We start from the raw sequence: 20,803 nt of genomic DNA, 5'->3' as shown, positions 1-20,803 counted from the left end.
GATGCTTTCACGAAAAATGGCAATACGACAGGTGTCCGGGACTAGACGACAAAGCCCAACGTCTAACGTTTTCTGACAGGATGGCAGGTTCTAAGGAGGACAACGCATAAAAGGGGAGAGATCCCTCGGACGTAGGTACGCGCAGACACTCCCTCGTCACTTTTCTTCCACAACTGTTTTTTCTTCTTCTCTCTGCTTTTTTCAGGGGAAAAAGGACCTGACTTGAGCGTCGGAGGGCCTGATCCGGGGACTTTTTCCCTGGGTTTCGGTCTCTAACGTGAAGGGGGAGATCGTCTGAGTGTGCGCAGGGTCCTGTAGCAGCGTCCGCCACCCGTGGGAGCCGAATCACCTGCGACTTCCCGTCAACAATCGGGACACATCGACCAGCCTCCGTCCGACTCAGCCTCCGGACGGGATCAAATTTGGCGCCGTCTGTGGGAATCACAACAGCCTGATCCGGAGTGTGAAGATGGAGGACTCTGGTCGAAGCTCTAGCAGAAGGATCAACGTAACCATGATCGCGGGGGAGTACGAGCTCTTCAAGGAGGTTAGAAAGCAAGCCGCCTCTGAGAAGCAAGGAACAGTTTCACGTCCCCGACTAGCGCCTGAAGTGTCCAAAGAACCAGCCCCTGCCTCCGACAGGGGCTCGAAGAGGAAACAGCCGGAAGACCCCCCCCCCCCCCGTGCCTCTTTCCGGGAGCCTCGCCGCAACTATCATCGAGTTGAACCCCGTGAGCACAGTCTGAAGAGGGAGGAGCCGCCAGCATCGGTGGCGGAAAGCTCTTTACACCCACCGCGGGATTCAGGAAAGGGAAAAGCTATAATCCTTGCCGGATATCTACCTGAAGATCCGGATGACAAGGTACCCTTCTCGGCTCATATCCTGAGGGAATGCCTGCCTAAAGGGTATCGAGCCCCGAACATTGGAGAATACGATGGGAGCAAGGACCCGGAAGAGCACCTGAGGAAGTTTAAGAACGCGGTTATCTTGTATCAATCAATGACAGCAGCGAATCAAATGCCGAGTGTTCCTACACACCTGTCGGTCGGCACAAAAGTGGTTCGATGGATTGCCCTCGGTCCATCAATCGTCCGTGGATTTCAAAACGGCCTTCTGCGGGTTTGCGAGAGTCGAAGTATCAAAAACCGACCACTGTCTTTTGCTCTCAAACAGATTCGACGGACCCTTGAAGCTACATCAATCGGTTGGTCACGGTGGCCAACGATGTCCCCTCCGCCACCTCGAGATATTGATGGCGCCTTCTCCCACGGATTGCGAGAAGGGGAATTCTTCAGGACCTCATCAAGAACCCCGAAGCTTGACGATATGGTGGAGAAGGCTTCTTGCTACATCAAGGTGGAAGAAGCGCAGTCGCTAGGCGGAAGGTCGAGAAGGCGGTGGCTCGAGCAGCCGACACGAAAGAAAGCACCACCACCATCCCAGCCCTTCCGGTAGCGTTGACCGAGCTGACCTCTCAAAGTCGGGCCAGCTCACATGATCGCCAGTACGTGAGGGCCCGGACGAGGGGCACCATATCACATATCATCGGTCCAGACGCACGATCTCGATGCTTCCACCCGCCGTGACTCGTGTGAGCTACGGAGCGTGGCTTGGGTAGTCTGAATGGAGGAGGGCTGCATGGCTCCGACTGCTAACCAGGCGGCCCGGGAGGACCGAAGGGATGCCGGAGAGCTGGAGAACCGGGGCAACATTGCTGTGCGAGAGATCGGTATGATCTCAGGAGGGCCCACTGACGGGGATTTAGGCCGAGCCCGCAAGTCGCACGTTCGGCGGTTGTATGTGGGAGTCGTGGGATGCAGCCACGAGCAGGCCTCCGGCCATGTTATTAGCTTTGGGCCTCAAGACCAGGGTGAAGCGCCTCACGATGATGCCCTCATAATCAAGGCGTTATTGCTAACGGTAGGTGGCTCGGGTCTTTGTAGATCACGGAGCTCGGTCAACATTTTATTCAGGCTGCGTTTGAGGAGATGCAAATCGGCGCGATGAGCTCAACATAACCACTTCCTTGTACGGGTTTCAGGTAATGAAGTCAAACCCATGGGTCGAGATCAAGCTAGTCATTTCCATGGGCGAGCCATTGCACGCCGGAGGAGCACTTTCATTGTGGTGGATTCACCTTCCTCCTACAACGTCATCCTGGGAAGGCCGGCTCTGCATGAGTTCCGGGCTGCCGTCTCCACTTTTCATCAGAAGATCAAGTTTCCGGTCGGCGAGCAAGTCGGGGAGGTCAAGGGAGAGCAGAAGATGTCTCGAAGCTGCTACATAGATATGGTCCGGGTGGAGGCGCGCAAGAGCCGGCGGACTCAGGATGGTGGAGTACATGCTATCCAAGAAGAGCCTCTGCCTATTGCAGAGGAGCCCATTCCTTGGGAAGAAATTCGGCTGCATGAGGACAGAGCAGAGAGCATCACCCGCATTGCCAGTGACTTACCGCTGGAGCTTAAGTCTGAGCTAATACAGTGCCTGATCCGCAATAGGGATGTTTTTGCTTGGTCACCAGAAGAGTTGCCCGGGGTCAGACCAGAAGTAGCTGAGCACAAATTGCATATTATTGATGGTTGCTACTCGGAAAGCCTATAGGTTCCACTGTACAAAAATTTTGTACAAAGATCTGAACCTTTTCCTAGCTACCATGTGTTCTTTTAAATTAAATTTTGGATCTCCTGCGGAACTTAACACGTTTGATCCAAAACTTAATCTATTTGTTCTTTTAGGTTTTGACTTGGATCTCCTGCGGAACTTAACACGTTCGACCCAAGTCTCCTTAAGTTATTAATTCCATTAAATATTAATTTCCATAAAAGGTTCCCAGTACTGACGTGGCGAGGCACATGGCCTTCTTGGATATGGGAGCAACCACCACCGACTAGACAAAACCTTTAATAGAAAGCTAATATTTAATTTCCTAAAATAACTTTAGGTTAACCAAAGAGAACAATCAAATCACAAGGAAAAGAAAGGAACAAAAGAACACAACTTCGAAAAACATATTCGAAATACTAGAACGTAAGCCTCTTGTATTTGGTATTATTTCCATAAATAACTAGCATGATGCGGAAATAAAAATTACTAGTTATACCTTGTAGAAAAACCTCTTGATCTTCTACCGTATTCCTCTTCTAACCTCGGACGTTGTGTGGGCAACGATCTACCGAGATGAGAAACCACCAACCACCTTCTTCTCCTCCAAGCAAGGTTCGGCCACAAAGGAAGAACTTCACCAAAGAAGAAAACCAAAATACTAACCAAGCTCCAAGAGATGCTAGCTTTCTCTCCTTCTTCTTCTTCTTCTCCAAGTAGTATCTGGCCACCACAAGAACTCCAAGAAAGATGAAGTATTCGGCCACCACAAGAGGAAGAGAGGGAGAGGATGGCCGGCCACACCAAAGAACAAAAGAGGGAGAGAAAATAATAGAGGTTGTATCTCATGAAAGCACCCCTACCCCTTCTTTTATATTCCTTGGCCTAGGCAAATTAGGAAATTTATTTACAATAAAATTTCCTTAATTTCCTTGACATGATTTATTTGAGAAAAATAAAATAAAATTTCCCAAATAAACTCTAATGGCCGGCCACATCAAGAGGAAGCAAATTGGACAAGTTTCAATCAACAATTAAAACTTTCCTTATTTGTTTCCGGAAATTTTAAAAATAAAATTTCTTCTTTAAAATCTCTTCATGGTTAATAAAAGGAAATATCTATAATTTTAATTTTATTAACATGTGAATAATTTTAAAGAGAAAATAAAACATCTCTCCAATCTACAAATAAGGAAAGAGATCTAATCTCTTTCTTTAATCTTTTGTAAATCTTTTACAAGAGAGATATTTTAATTTTAATTCTCTTTTAAATTAAATCTTCCACATAATAATAAACATTAAAATTAAATTTTTATTTTAATTAATTATGGCCGGCCCTACTAGCTTGGGTTCAAGCTAGGGCCGGCCACCCAATTTTAAACCTAGGCCGGCCCTAGCTTGGTTCCCAAGCTAGCTTGGCCGGCCCCTTATAGGTGGGTATAGAAGGTGGGTATATGTGGGTATAGTACTCTATAAATAAGAGGCTACGATAGGGACCGAGAGGAGGAATTGGTTTTGGTCTCCGATAAAATTAAGCATCCCATGTTCGCCTCGAACACACAACTTAATTTTATCAATGATAATTCATTCCACTAGAGAACTATCATTGAACTACACCGACCAATCCCAAATTACATTTTGGGCTCCTTCTTATTATGAGTGTGTTAGTCTCCCGTGTTTAAGATATTGAATGCCCACTAATTAAGTGAGTTCACGACAACTCATTTAATTAATATCTAAGTCAAGTAGTACCACTCAACCTTATTATCATGTCGGACTAAGTCCACTGCAGGGTTTAACATGACAATCTTTATGAGCTCCTCTTGAGGACATTATCAACCTAGTATCACTAGGACACGGTTTCCTTCTATAATCAACAACACACACTATGAGTGATACCATTTCCCAATTTATCGAGTTTATTGATTCATCGAACTAAATCTCACCCATTGATAAATTAAAGAAATAAATATCAAACATGTGCTTGTTATTATATTAGGATTAAGAGCACACACTTCCATAATAATCGAGGTCTTTGTTCCTTTATAAAGTCGATATAAAAGGAACGACCTCAAATGGTCCTACTCAATACACTCTCGAGTGTACTAGTGTAATTATATAGTCAAGATAAACTAATACCTAATTACACTACGACTTTCTAATGGTTTGTTCCTTTCCATTCTGGTCGTGAGCTCTCGTTTATAATTTATAAGGCTGATAACATCATCTTCCGTATGTGACACCACATACTATGTTATCTACAATATAAATTAAATGAACAACTACAAACAAATGTAGATAATTAGACCAAATGTGATTCTTTATTCATAATGAATGTTTACAAAGCTTAGGCTTTCAGATACACTCCAACAATCTCCCACTTATATAATGACTAAGGCCTATCTTCTACCATACATCTGATTCCCATTCCTCCACATGCCGATCGAAAGCTTTCGCCGGAAGGGCCTTAGTGAAAGGATCTGCCAGTTATCCGCTGATGCAATCTTGGCGATGACAACCTCTCTCGTATTAGGTGGTACTTGTGTCAGATATGTTTACTTGCCTTATGGGCTCGTGGTTCCTTCGAGTTTGCAACTGCATCACTGTTATCACAATAAATTGTGATGATTTTGGGCAAACCAGAATCACATCTAAGTCCATTAGAAAGTTCCTGAGCGATACGCTTCTTTAGCGCCTCAGAGGCTCACATACTCAGCTTCCATGGTTGAGTCCAAACGCATTTCGCTTAACACTCCTCCATGAAATGGCTCCACCTCCTAAAGTAAACACATAGCCTGATGTAGACTTACTATTATCCTTATCAATCCGAATCCATGTAACCCACAGGGAGCAGATCATCTGCCTTGTAAACTAGCATATAATCTCTAGTCCTTCTCAAGTACTTTAATATATGCTTTACCGCAGTCCAATGTCCTTGTCTGTGGTTACTTCGATATCTGCTGACCATGCCCACGGCAAAACAGATATCCAGTCTATAACATTGCATACATTAGGCTTCCTACAGCCGAAGCATAAGGAACCGCTTTCATGTCTTCTATCTCTTTTGATGTCTTTGGAGACATCTCTTTAGATAAAGCTACTCCATGTCTAAAAGGTAAGAAACCTTTATTGGAGCCTTGCATGCTAAAACGAGCAAGGATTGTATCTATATATGAAGCTTGGGATAGACAAAACATCCTTTTCTTGCGATCCCTTATAACTTTGATCCCAAGAATGTGTGCACATTCTCCTAAGTCCTTCATATCAAATTGTTTGGACAACCATACCCTTACATCTGATAATACCTTGACATTGTTGCCAATTAACAAAATATCATCTACGATAGTACAAGAAATACCACCACGCTTCCGTTACACTTCTTATATACACAAGACTCATCCGGACTTTGAATAAATCCATATGACCGGATTACTTCATTAAACCGGATATTCCAAGACTTGAAGCTTGCTTCAATCCATAAATGGACCGATTGAGCTTGCATACTAGATGCTCTTTGCCTTTTCAATAAATCCTTCTAGTTGCTTCATATGGATGTTCTCTTCAAGACTTCCATTAAGGAAAGCTGTCTTGACATCCATTTGCCAAATCTCATAATCCATATGAGCAGCAATGGATAAGAGTATCCGGATAGACTTAAGCATGGCTACCGGTGAAAAGGTTTCCTCATAATCGATTCCCTCTTTCCGAGTGTACCCTTTCGCAACAAGCCTAGCTTTGAAGGTTTCTACCTTCCGTCGTCCCTCTTTTCCTTTTGTAGATCCACTTGCATCCAACGGCTTTTACACCATCAGGTGGTTCTACAAGACCTTATTAGAGTACATGGACTCTATTTTCGAATTCATTGCCTTTTGCCAAGATGTGCATCTATATCTTGGAGTGCTTCGTCATACGTCGGGATCAGGTTCATGTTTACCCGGATCAAGTCCCAAGACTCTCCCAAAAACATGAATCTTCAAGTTGCCTCACAACCCTCCCACTACGACGAGGCACATCCGTGGTTGTGTATCATGTGTGACACGTGTTGGCGTCTCTTGTGGTACTTCATCTTGTCCGTTGGTATTGAAGTAGACATGTCCTCTCTAAGTTCTTCTAAAACAATTTTACTTCTGGGCTTGTGATCCATTATATAGTCTTTTCTAAAAGCGGGCATTGGTGCTAACAATGACCTTCGGTCTTTAGGACTATAAAATAAACCACCTTTCGTTCCTTTGGGATATCCTACAAACACGCGAACACATGCGAGATTCTAACTTATCGTCTGGTTTGACATGTGCTGGACTACTAAATCCGAATATGTCTTAGACGGGTTTTCGCCCATTCCACAATTCTATGGGAGTAGAATAAAGTTTAGAAGGTACTAAGTTCGAGCATATCGCTATTTCAGGAGCATATCCCAAAACGAATTTGGTAATCGAATAACTCATCATCGATCTAACCATCTCCATAAGAGTCCTATTCCTTCGCTACACCATTCTGTTGGGGTGTTCCAGTGCGGACAATTGGGATTGAATCCCAGCCTCTGATAAGTAATTCCTAAACTCTCCTAAGAGGTATTCGCCACCACGATCAGATCGTAGTGTCTTGATACTTTTACCTAATCGTTTCTCCACATCAGCCTTGTATTCTTTGAACTTGTCAAAGCATTCGGACTTGCGGCGCATTAGGTAAATGTATCCATATCTTGAATAATCGTCTATGAAAGAGACAAAATATTCAAAACCTCCTCTTGCCTGGGCAGACATAGGACCACACAAATCAGAGTGAACCAACTCTAACACTTCTTTGGCTCTATACCCCTTGGCCTTGAACGGCCTCTTGGTCATTTTACCTTCTAAGCAAGATTCACAAGTTGGAAAATTTTCCAACTCTAATGAACTCAAAAGTCCATCGGCTATAAGCCTCTGAATCCTACTTAAATTAATATGACCAAGTCTTAGATGCCAAAGATATGCTTGGTTCATTTCTAAAGGTTCTTTTCTCTTATTAGAATTAGAAGATGAGTTATAAATTTCCATGTTTTGCTTTGTGGAAGAAATTGGATTTAAAATATACAAATTGCCAACTAATGCACGAGCAGATAATCACTTTATTTCTTTTAATAACTACATCGTTCTTGAAAACCGAATATCCATCTAAAAACAGTTTAAACTGAAATTAAATTCTTTCTAAAACTGGGTACATAAAGACAATTTTTAAAACCAAATTTCTATTTCTACTAAAAGATAAGTAGACGTCTCCCACTGTAACTGCCACCTTAGTGGCATTGCCCATGTAGACAGTATCTCCTTCAGATAGTCGTCGGGTTTCTGGAACCCTCCAAGGTGCAGACATGATCGATGGCTCCGTATCTACACACCGGTCTTTGGTAGATAACACCTAAACATGTTTCAACAACTAGAGTATGAGATATACCTTTGTTTTGGTTCTTACGAGGACAGTCCGCCTTCAATGTCTCGCCTGCTTGCAGATGAAGCACTTTCCCTTGGCTTCTTCATTCCATTTAAATCCCGTACTCAGATATTTATTCACTTTCTTTGCTGAACCAGTTTGTTTCTTCTTCTTCTTACCTTTCGGTTTAGAAGTAGAACCATTTTCAGCATAGTGAATTTGAGCATTGTGACGAAATAACCCTTCTGCTGCTTGAAGTTCTGTCAGTAGTTCCCCTAATGAATAAATCCTTTTATTCATATTATAGTTCAGGCGGAACTGCTCAAAACTTCTAGGTAGCGTTTGGAGGATCATATCGATCTGGGTTTCCCCATCAATTTCTCCTCCAAGGATCTGTATCTCGTTCAGATAAGCCATCATCTTTAGGATATGATCCCTTACAGGAGTACCCTCTTGCATGGTGGCTGTCATTATCTTTCTCATAGCTTCTTGTCTAGAAGCCCTATCCTGATGACCAAAGAGTTCCTTGAGATTGTTCATAATATCATAAGCTGTTGGTAAATCTTTATGCTGATGTTGCAATACATTTGACATTGAAGCCAAAATGTAACACCGCGCCATCTCATCTGCTTTTACCCATTTCCTATGATATTCAATCTCCTCTTGGGTAGATTCACCAGTAGGTGCTTCAGGGCAAGGCTCAGTCAGTACAAATTTATAGCTTTCAGCAGTAAGAACAATATCCAGGTTTCTTTTCCAATCTATGTAATTTGGTCCAGTAAGTCTATTTTGTTGAAGTATGATGGACAATGGGTTGAAAGTCATCCTAAGAATCACAAATAACTTTTGGTCGAACTCTAAATTTAGAATAATATTGATTCCTCAAACAATACTATTTTAAATTAACCAACACCTTAAAACACCGTGAATTTTGTATGCCACGTTAGTGTGGACGTATACAAATTCAACATTTGTAAAGGAGGGTTTAACCCATTAATTTTATTATCTTGTCAACCTAACTTTTGACAAATAAAATTAATAGTTGGTATTTTGGTCATACAAATAATAGCAGTGACTCCGTTGGGAGGATACTATTAGATGTGTCTAAGTGTACACCATTACTTGACACTAAGTCCATTAATAAGATTATGCCCCTTCCGTTGGGGAAGATCACACGCCTAAATTAACTTCCTATAGTCATCCAAAATGGAAGTTTAGTGATCCGCAAACAAGCTCATCCGTTATGGAGGAAGGCACTTAGAGCCGCGCAAGCTTGTTTGCATCACTTACAAACCAAGAATGGAGACCATGGAATTTACTTAAAATCCCTCTCCCTTAGTTATTTATAAATGAGGAATTTTAACTATGCTAGCCTACTAAACTTGTAAACTAACATGCACACAGCACAATATAAAAGCAATAAATAGAAAATCTAATTTTCAACTATTATGGCTTTTATCTTTAATTGTCCTCCGTGTGTTGTCATCCGAAGCTGCTGCCATATTTGGCCACCGCCACCGGGTCTAACTGTCGCATCCATCTTGCTCCGAGTTCCGCTGCGCCTCTGGTCCTTAGAAGGTTCCACGCTTTGTAAGATTCGATCCGCGACATAAATAGAATTTTACATTTTGATCCTATATTCCATAAAAGGAATGTACATGTATCTAGATCAAAAATAAAATCCTAATAAAACTAAATACAGCTCCTGCTGTATTTTAATACAATCATGCACACACATATAAATTGCCCTTGACATGTCCAAGGGTCCAATCACACACATAATTAACTAAAAGCTATAATAGTTGGATCCTGCATCCATAGAGTTAGCACATCCTACTATTAACCTGCCTAAATTATGTATGACATGTGCATAATTAAACTAATTACCAAATACACAGAGGCAAAACTTTAGCTCTGATACCAATTGATGGTTGCTACTCGGAAAGCCTATAGGTTCCACTGTACAAAAATTTTGTACAAAGATCTGAACCTTTTCCTAGCTACCATGTGTTCTTTTAAATTAAATTTTGGATTTCCTGCGGAACTTAACACATTTGATCCAAAACTTAATCTATTTGTTCTTTTAGGTTTTGACTTGGATCTCCTGCGGAACTTAACACGTTCGACCCAAGTCTCCTTAAGTTATTAATTCCATTAAATATTAATTTCCATAAAAGGTTCCCAGTACTGACGTGGCGAGGCACATGGCCTTCTTGGATATGGGAGCAACCACCACCGACTAGACAAAACCTTTAATAGAAAGCTAATATTTAATTTCCTAAAATAACTTTAGGTTAACCAAAGAGAACAATCAAATCACAAGGAAAAGAAAGGAACAAAAGAACACAACTTCGAAAAAACATATTCGAAATACTAGAACGTAAGCCTCTTGTATTTGGTATTATTTCCATAAATAACTAGCATGATGCGGAAATAGAAATTACTAGTTATACCTTGTAGAAAAACCTCTTGATCTTCTACCGTATTCCTCTTCTAACCTCGGACGTTGTGTGGGCAACGATCTACCAAGATGAGAAACCACCAACCACCTTCTTCTCCTCCAAGCAAGGTTCGGCCACAAAGGAAGAACCTTACCAAAGAAGAAAATCAAAATACTAACCAAGCTCCAAGAGATGCTAGCTTTCTCTCCTTCTTCTTCTTCTTCTCCAAGTAGTATCCGGCCACCACAAGAACTCCAAGAAAGATGAAGTATTCGCCACCACAAGAGGAAGAGAGGAGAGGGGAACCGGCCACACCAAGGAAAAAGGGAGAGAAAACAATAGAGGTTGTATCTCATGAAGGCACCCCTACCCCTTCTTTTATATTCCTTGGCCTAGGCAAATTAGGAAATTTATTTACAATAAAATTTCCTTAATTTCCTGACATGATTTATTTGAGAAAAATAAAATAAAATTTCCCAAATAAACTCTAATGGTCAGCCACATCAAGAGGAAGCAAATTGGACAAGTTTCAATCAACAATTAAAACTTTCCTTATTTGTTTCGGAAATTTTAAAAATAAAATTTCTCTTTAAAATATCTTCATGGTTAATAAAAGGAAATATCTATAATTTTAATTTTATTAACATGTGAATAATTTTAAAGAGAAAATAAAACATCTCTCCAATCTATAAATAAGGAAAGAGATCTAATCTCTTTCTTTAATCTTTTGTAAATCTTTTACAAGAGAGATATTTTAATTTTAATTCTCTTTTAAATTAAATCTTCCACATAATAATAAACATTAAAATTAAATTTTCTTTTAATTAATTATGGCCGGCCCTACTAGCTTGGGTTCAAGCTAGGGCCACCTTAAACCAAGCTTAGGCCGCCCTAGCTTGGTTCCCAAGCTAGCTTGGCCGGCCCCTTTAGGTGGGTATAGAAGGTGGGTATATGTGGGTATAGTACTCTATAAATAAGAGGCTACGATAGGGACCGAGAGGAGGAATTGGTTTGGTCTCCGATAAAATTAAGCATCCCATGTTCGCCCGAACACACAATTTTATCAATGATAATTCATTCCACTAGAGAACTATCATTGAACTACGCACCAATCCCAAATTACATTTTGGGCTCCTTCTTATTATGAGTGTGTTAGTCTCCCCTGTGTTTAAGATATTGAATGTCCACTAATTAAGTGAGTTATCGACAACTCATTTAATTAATATCTAAGTCCAAGAGTAGTACCACTCAACCTTATTATCATGTCGGACTAAGTCCACCTGCAGGGTTTAACATGACAATCTTTATGAGCTCCTCTTGAGGACATTATCAACCTAGTATCACTAGGACACGGTTTCCTTCTATAATCAACAACACACACTATGAGTGATACCATTTCCCAATTTATCGGGTTTATTGATTCATCGAACTAAATCTCACCCATTGATAAATTAAAGAAATAAATATCAAACATATGTGCTTGTTATTATATTAGGATTAAGAGCACACACTTCCATAATAACTGAGGTCTTTGTTCCTTTATAAAGTCAGTATAAAAGGAACGACCTCAAATGGTCCTACTCAATACACTCTGAGTGTACTAGTGTAATTATATAGTCAAGATAAACTAATACCTAATTACACTACGACTTTCTAATGGTTTGTTCCTTTCCATTCTGGTCGTGAGCTACTGTTTATAATTTATAAGGTACTGATAACATTATCTTCTGTATGTGACACCACATACTATGTTATCTACAATATAAATTAAATGAACAACTACAAACAAATGTAGATAATTTGACCAAATGTGATTCTTTATTCATAATGAATGTTTACAAAGCTTAGGCTTTCAGTATACACTCCAACAATTATGCCCGAGGCCAAGCCAGTCAAGCAGAAGAAGTGAAACTTCTCCGCCGATCAGAATAAGATTATCCGAGCTGAAGTGGATCAGCTCAGGAGGGCAGGACATGTGCGAGAGGTGCAATTTCCGTCCTGGCTTTCTAACGTTGTGTTGGTAAAGAAGCCAAACAACAAGTGGAGGGTGTGCATAGACTTTCGCGACCTCAACAGAGCCACTCCCAAAGACTGTTATCCTCTCCCGCGTATCGATCAAGTGGTGGATTCTACTGCTGGCTGTGAGAGGATATGCATGATGGACGCTTATGAGGGATATCATCAGATACCCTTGGCCAGGGAGGACCAGGAGAAAGTCAGCTTCATAACGGCCGACGGTACTTTTTGCTATACTGTCATGCCGTTTGGGTTCAGGAACGCTGGAGCTACCTACCAAAGGATGATGGATAAGGTTTTTCGGAGTCAGATCGGGCGGAACGTAGAAGTTTATGTTGATGACATCCTGATCAAGTCCCCCCTGGCGTCCAGTCTGATAAAAGATATAGAAGAAACCTGTGGGACTTTGAGGCAATATGGGGTGAAGCTGAATCCCTTGAAATGTCTGTTCAGGGCCAAAGGAGGGAAGTTTCTGGGCTATCTGGTGACCGAACGAGGGATAGAGGCCAACCCTGAGAAGGTGCAAGCACTTCGGAACATGCAGATCCCTCAGAATTTGAAGGAAACGCAGAAGCTGGTCGGCAGGATAACAGCACTGTCCCGATTCATCTCCAGATCTGCAGATAGAGCGGCGCCCTTCTTCAAAGTGCTCAGGAAAGCGGCCAAGTTTAAATGGACGGAAGAATGCACACAGGCCTTTGAGGAGCTAAAGCAATACCTGGAGTCCTTACCATCACTGTTCAAGCCTGTTGTGGGAGAGCCCCTTTGGGTCTACATGTCAGCTACCCCCAAGGCCGTGGGGGCCGTGCTGGTTAAGGAGCAAGACAATGTACAACGGCCTGTGTATTTTTTCAGTCATCTATTGAAGGGGGTTGAGTCTCGGTACATGGCCCTGGAAAAGTTGGTTTACGGACTTGTTCTAATGGCTCGGCGCCTCCGACCGTATTTTCTGGCGCATCCCATCACCGTCCTGCAAACAGTACTATGGGTCGAGCCCTCACCAAGGTGGAGGTAGCGGGTCGGCTTATCAAATGGGCGACCGAGCTAGGGGAATATGATATACAGTATCAGCCCCGAACCGCGATTAAAGCACAGGCTCTGGCGAATTTCTTGACAGAAGTTTACCAAGCAGACTCGGAGGAGGTCTGGAAGATTTATGTAGATGGATCAGCTACCCATCGGGGAAGTGGTGTAGGCGCGCTTCTGATATCCCCGCAGGGAGATATTATACAGTTGGCTGTACGACTAAATTTCAGAGCTACCAACAATGAGGCAGAGTATGAAGCCCTATTGGCAGGTTTGCAAGCAGCTCGGCATGTGGGGGCGAGCAAAGTCGTGATACATTCATATTCGCAGCTAGTAACTCAGCAGGTGACTGGACACTTCGAAGCAAACAACGAAAAGATGCAAGTTTACAAGGAAGCCTATGAGAAGATGAGGAACGATTTCAAAGAAGTCACAGTTACCAAGATTCCCAGGGCTGAAAATGAAAGGGCAGATGAACTAGCTAAAATGGCCAGCTCTCTGACTACTTGGGTACTTGACAGACCTATAGCGCAGACCTTCCTTATAGCTCAGATCGATCTGCAAAATAATCTGGGAGAAATAATTGATTGGAGGGCGCCCATAATAAGTTTCCTTCAGCAGGGAATTATACCCACCAACCCAGAAGAGGCACGAATGCTCAGGAGACAGGCCCATTCTTATATCATGATCGGAGATCAGCTCTACAAAAGGTCTTTCTCTAGACCTCTGCTCAAGTGCTTGAATATGGGAGAAGCAGATCAGGCCTTACGAGAGATACACTTGGGGTGCTGCGGTAATCACGCAGGCGGTAGAACCTTGGCTAGGAAAGTACTGTTGGCCGGGTATTTCTAGCCTACTTTGCAGAGGGACGCGCAAAAGGTGGTGAATACCTGTCTATCATGCCAAAGATACCAGAACCTGACACACCGACCTACAGAGCTGCTGAGAACTTCTACAGTATCTTGCCCGTTTGACCAGTGGGGTATGGATATCGTGGGCCCTTTCCCGATGGCTACGGGGCAAAGACGTTTCTTGTTGGTAGCAGTGGATTACTTCTCCAAGTGGGTGGAAGCGGAAGCTCTGGCTAAGATCACCGAAGATGCGGTGATCCAGTTCTTATGGAAGAATATCTTTTGCAGATTCGTCTTGCCTCACAAACTGGTGTCAGACAATGGTAGGCAGTTTCAAGGGCGCAGGATACAAGATTGGTGCAAGGGGTTCGGCATAACTCAGACCTTCACTTCGGTGGCGCATCCGTAAAGAAATGGTCAGACAGAGGTAGTCAACCGAGAAATAGTACGGGGGCTCAAAGTCAAGCTGGACCACACGGGAGGCAGTTGGGTGGACGAGCTGCCGAGCATCTTATGGGCCTATCGTACAACACCCCGGGAAAGTACAGGTCTGACACCTTTCCATTTGGTATACGGTAATGAAGCAATGGTGCCTCTGGAGGTCGGGATACCGTCCGTGAGAAGAACGATGTATGATGAAGGGAACGCAGAGCGACGGCTGGCCGAGCTAGATTTCATCAGTGAAATCCGTGAGCAAACAGCTGCCAGGTTGGAAGCCTATAGACAGAGAATGAGGCAGAACTATAATAGAAGGGTGACCCCCCGATTCTTTGGAGAAGGAGATCTTGTTTGGAAGCAGATAAAGCCCTTAGGGGAAGTGACGAAGTTGACTCCTCAATGGGACGGACCGTACAAAGTTATCAAGAAATTGGCATCGGGAGCCTATTATTTACAGGACGCTCAAGGAAGGAAGCTAGATCGACCTTGGAGTGCTAACTACCTACGGCCCTATCGAGTTTGAGGGGGCTGGCTCTGTGGACGTAGGCCGGATCAGACGAAGGGCATGGAGACAGTAGGACAGTCAAGTGAAAACTCGAAAAGACATGTGTACATGTAACAATTTCCCAGTTTAAGTGGCTAGTACAGATCATTTGAAAGGAGCAAAAATCTCATCCGGAAAGCCTTGAATGATTTGGTCGTGATTCAAGAAGTCTGCTGCGAGGATGGAGCTCAAGAAGCCCTGCGCGTGTAGTTGCCTGATAACTCCAGCCGTCGTATATGGCATGGTCGTAGCAAAGCATGCCCCAGCCTGGGATAGAAATTTGGGAGAAGTCAGATACGACCGTCGGCTTCGCAGGCAACGAACCTCCTCTCCTTCTCGATAGACGGTTAAGGCGGTGGATACTCCAGTCAACGCCGCTCTGGACTAGGATAGTTCTGCCTTCAGAGCTCTCAGTTCAGCTGCCTGAGTCTCCAGTTGAGCTGCCTGCGCTTCCAATTTTTTGCTCCTCTCGTGCAGAAGGGTATCTCTGGACTGTATCACCTGAGCTTGATGAGCAAGTTGCTGCTGATACCCTGCCTCAGAGGCAGCTCTCTCCTCCCTCATAGCTCAGAGCTCATCCTTCACCTGTGTCAGGGACCGTTTCTGTCGGTCGGTCTGATTGGTTAGGGCCTGAATCTCCGCTCGCAAAGCATAACTGGCTTGGGCGGGATCGTTCAATTGCAACTCTAATTCGGAGACTCTCTCCCGGAGTTCCTTGCTTTCATGATGAAGGGTGTGAAAAGATTGGTTCAACACTATGGATTCTGCATGAGTCTGGAGGAAAGGTATAACCCTCAGTTAAGGCCAACCACTACCCTGTGTAAGGAGAAGAGTACTTACTTTAGCCCAGGACTTCGAAAACCTGTCCATCTGGGCTAATGGAGGGGCGTCACCCATTTGATCCATGCTCTCTGCCCACAAACTGCCGAGACAGCCTTTCATCATCAGAAGGCTCGTGGGGGCGTCGGGCCGCCGAGCTAGAGCAGCTTCGGAGGGGATGGTGGTCCTGTAACGATGGCGAGCAGAGGAGGAAGGTTGAGAAGGGCCGGCGTCGACACCAGGAGGAGCATAAGGTGGCTCGGGAACGGACTCAGTGGGCACAGGGTTTTGATGATCGCCGGGGATGTCTCCCTCTGCAGCAGTAGGGGCAGAGCAGAACGCAGCTGGTCGCCCCCTGTAGGGGTTGGGAGAGGCTGCCAGATAAGGGAAACAGAAGTAAAGAGGGAAGTAAGGTCAGAGCTAGTCAGGACAGTAGCAAAGAGCAGTGTGGTCATATAAAAAACAGAACCAAGCGTTAATGAAGTCAGACCTGGTCTTCGGCGCCGCCTGTAAAGTAGGGGCTGGTTGTCAGAGTTAGAATCATCAGAGCGAGGTTGACCCTGTGAAGAGGCCGCCGCACTCCTTTCTGTGGCGCCCCTGCCGGATGAGCTCTGACCTGCGCGATGAAGATCCGCGCGACCGCGTCCGAATGCCCGCGAGGCTCCTCGAAATGCGCTTTTGGCCGGGCGAGTAGCTCGGCCCCGACCCCGACCTCGGCTCGAGGCTGCAGGGGAAGGGGAAGCGGCGTGTGAAGCAGGGCTGGGAGCAGGATGAGTCGCTACCCCGACTGAGGCAGACCCAAGGTGAGGGAGTAGCCTCCTGTCCAAGATTGCCCGACCGCGCCGCATTATCTCCATGTCATCGAGGGGCAGAGGCAGAACCTCTGACGCACGACGCAGAACCTCAGCTGAAGGCGCCAATACGAGAGGTTATTCTCACAGGGAAAGTGATCAAAAAGGAGGCACTCAACACGAACTTACCCAAGGAGCGCGGTGTGTCAGAAGTACAGCGGCTTAGCCTGAAGAAAGAGAGTAGCTCTTCAGATAGTAGTCTCGTCAGATTCAAGCGCCACTCCTCCATTCGATCAGCAGCCATGGCATAGGGGAGGTCCATGTGGAATTCGTCCAACGCTGGAGTCAGGGGCAGTTCAGGTTGCCAGTGCATGGGCCATTCTGTTTCCTCCGGAAATCGGAGAAAAAAGAACTTTTTCTTCCAGTTAGCACTGGGAGAAGAAAGAGAAGAAAAGAAAGCAGTTTGACTGCGAGCTTGGAAATCAAAGAAACCATCGGCACACCGAACGAGAGTGAAGAAGCAATGAAAAAGGGGAGCTGACCAGGATACCTCACAAACTTCGCAGAGTATTACAAAGCCACATAAAATCTTTATGGAGTTGGGGGTTAGCTGACCTAAGGGAATCTTGATGTAGCGGCACACTCCAGACAAAAAAGGATGAGGGGGCAGACGAAGGCCAGATACAAATTGCTCAGTGAAGAAAGTGCACGAACCAGGCGGAGGGTCGAAATACAAGTTCACGCCAGTAGGAATGATGGGGCGAAAGCTAGTAGGGATTTCGTAAGTGTACCGTAGGTCATCCCAGTCTAACTCAGCGAAAGTTGAAGCGCCTGGGAAATGCTCTGCCAGCAAGGAAGCCCAAGAAGGAGAAGCCATTCCAGGGAAAATTATAGCAGGAGGCAGGAGGAACAGATGAAAAGAGGGGGGCTTGGAGGAAAAAGAAGAAGCGCAGCGCAACCTCAGAAACGAGCAGTCGGCGGCGGCGACGTTTGAGTACTTCGTGGGGATGGCGAATCATAACAAAAAGGAGATAGGAAGAAGATACTTATAGGTATGGTGGAGGAAGGATATTTTCGTAAGTCCGCAATGGACGGTGGATGCAGGGGCGAAGGCAGGCAGGGAGCGCTCTGTGATGAGCCTTGGAAATATAACCAGAGGGCATTATGGGAAAGGCGAGGGCTCGAAGCACGAAGCGTCCCCTAAAGGAGTCGCTCCAATCAAGACAAAAGTATACGCTAGAGCCAGCAGGGAGACAGGTAGTGCAGGTCAGCAGGCTTCAAGGACATGCGAGGCAAGAGTTAGCCCGGGCCGGGCTAGATACCAAGGCAACTATCGGAGGAAGAGCTACGTGGCCGAACAAAGCACGCAAAATGAGCAAGGGCGAGCAGTTTAGCGTAGATCTATTAAAATCACGGGCGACCTACTAAGGGAAGAAACAGGCTAAGAATGCAGGAAGGGGAAACGAGACAATTATCCGAAATTCAATACAGTCATACGAACAAGTACAACCACGGGAGGTTCAACATCAATACCCAAAAAAGGAACATCACAACGCATCGCTCGTCATACCACACCCGGGGGAGGAGGCACTGAGTCAACGGAAGCCAAAGGAAGGAGCCCGGGGGCGGCTGGTGTTGTGTCGGGAGACGCAGGATCAGTAGACGTGTCAGAGGCAGCGACGGGAGGGGCCTGGGCAGAGATATCCCCGAGAGCTGGATCGGCTGCAGGTGGAGGAGCCTCTAAGAGGAAAAGTCCCTCATCCGCTTCAAAAGAAGGGAAGGTGTCCTGCAGTAATTCCCTGGTCAGGCGAGCTGTGTCCAAGAACGTGGCGGGAGGTGCCGAGCATAGGAAGCCCTACTCAAAGGCTTGTCTGACCCCACCAGCAGCCCCATGGCAGAGTAACAGGACCATCCATCGCCCCAGCTTATGGAGGAAAAAGGAAGAGCGGACGTAGGCCAGTCTGTACATCTTCAGCCGCTCTAACTCGCCAGCCCGGTATTCCTCCAAACTGTTTTGATTCGCCACAGCCTCGGCTCGAGCCACGGTTAAATCGCCCTGGCCTCGAGACACTGCTTCCTGGGCCTTCACGAGATCCGCTTGCAAGGATTGGAGAGTGGCTTGGCATGCTTCCCACTGAGTCTGCATGGTTGTTTCTCGGGCAGCGGCGGTACTAGCCAGGGCCTGGGTGTCGGCCAGCCTCGTCTGCAAGAGCTCATGATCTTGCCGTAGAAGCGTCAACTCCTCTGATTGGGAGAGAAGCTCTGCCTCTTTGGCTTTCAGCTCAGAAACTGTCGCTTGACGAAGATCCACTTCAGAAGCCAAGGAAGACTCACTTGTTTTCAAAGCCGCCTCCAACTGTTGAAGTTTATCAAAGGCAGCATGGGAAATGGTCCGAGCAGAGGTCGCCGACTCCCCGATGGCACGCAAATAGGCATCCAAGCTTCCTAGAGAGGGCTCGGGAGGAGCTGAGGAAGTCGCAGGGTGCTCTAATTCTTGGAGACGTGCCTTGAGCGCCGCGTTCTCTCGCTGAAGCTCGGTCGCTCGTTGCACGGCACTCAGACTCGCGGAGCAGGTCTGCCAGTAGCCGGAAGAAGAGGCAGGAGTTACAGAAATACACGGATATAAGGGAACATAAGAGAAAGGACTTACCGCGACCAGGGAACGAGCAATCTGATCGAATTCCCCCAAAGGAGAACCGCTCTCCCAGAACTGCTGGCTGGCTGATTGCCAGGAGATGGCCAGGTCCCCAAAAAAGTCGACCCTACCGAAGATAGGCGACGAATCAGCAGCAGGCGTGTAGGCCGGATCGGTCTCCGAAGGGAGCCTCCAGAGAGCTTCAAAGGCTGGGTCTGCAGAATGCGGGTTTAAAGTCGGCATGGCCGAGCTCGAAGACGGCATGGTCGAACCCACAGGAACGAAAAGAGGAGAGGCGGAGGGAGTCAGTGAGTACGGGAGCTGGTCGCCAGAGGACGAAGGTGGGGCAGGCAACATACTCTGGATTGGCGCCGAAGCAGTCAGGCCCAACGGTGGGTCTGCCACCTCCGGATCAGAGGCCTTCTCCTGGACCAAGCTTGTCTCTTGGACTGAGCTCGTATCCGAGGACCTGGTGGGGGAAGAAATGCTCACTACACGCTGGCGGCAAGGACGTGGAGGAGAAGTTACGGTGGCTGGGGCTGTTCTCTTGCCCTTGCGCCTAAGGCGCAGCTTCATAGTTGGCGGGAGAGAAGACACGGGCTCTGCGGGCGATGGCTCGGCCGCGGGTCGATCAGCGAGGCGGGGCAGGGCTGAGTCTGCAAGGCTGAGAGCTGGTGGCTCAATGAGCATCAGGTCATCCTCTGCCTCAGAAGTCTGAGGTTCCGAAAGTTGTAGGCCGGCGGCGACGGCGGGACCAGAAGGTTGTCCTTGAGTCAGCTCTTCGTTCAGAGCTTGCAGAACGGCAACCGCAGGTGTCTCTTTGCTGGAAAAGGAACGGAGGATGGCGGCCGCTACAAAAAGAAGAAGAAAAAGCACCTCAGTTAGCGAAGAGCAGCGTACAAAAAATATCAACTTACCAAAGGAGCTCCAATTTCTGTCGGGCTAGGGCTAAGACCAAAAGCGTGCAGAATGCCCTCCAGCATCAGCACGGACAAGCGAACGACAACGCCGCTCAGCTTGCCTGAGGCGGTGTAGCAGGCGGAATCGTGAGCATGTGAAGGAAGGTCAGTAGCAAGGATAGGCCGCCATTGGGAAGGCCTAGCTAAGGGGGCAGGGGGCTTAAGGAAGAAAAAGCGAGATCTCCAGCCTTTATTGGAAGAAGGCAAGTCGTCAAAAAACTTAAGGCCCGGCTTGGCCTGAACATTGAATATCCCTGCCTCAGCTCACCGGA

This window comes from Zingiber officinale, chromosome 4B (assembly GCF_018446385.1).
Source record: "Zingiber officinale cultivar Zhangliang chromosome 4B, Zo_v1.1, whole genome shotgun sequence".
Classification (NCBI taxonomy): domain Eukaryota; kingdom Viridiplantae; phylum Streptophyta; class Magnoliopsida; order Zingiberales; family Zingiberaceae; genus Zingiber; species Zingiber officinale.
The sequence above is the reverse complement of the archived record's forward strand: the minus strand, read 5'-3'. Positions refer to the sequence as shown.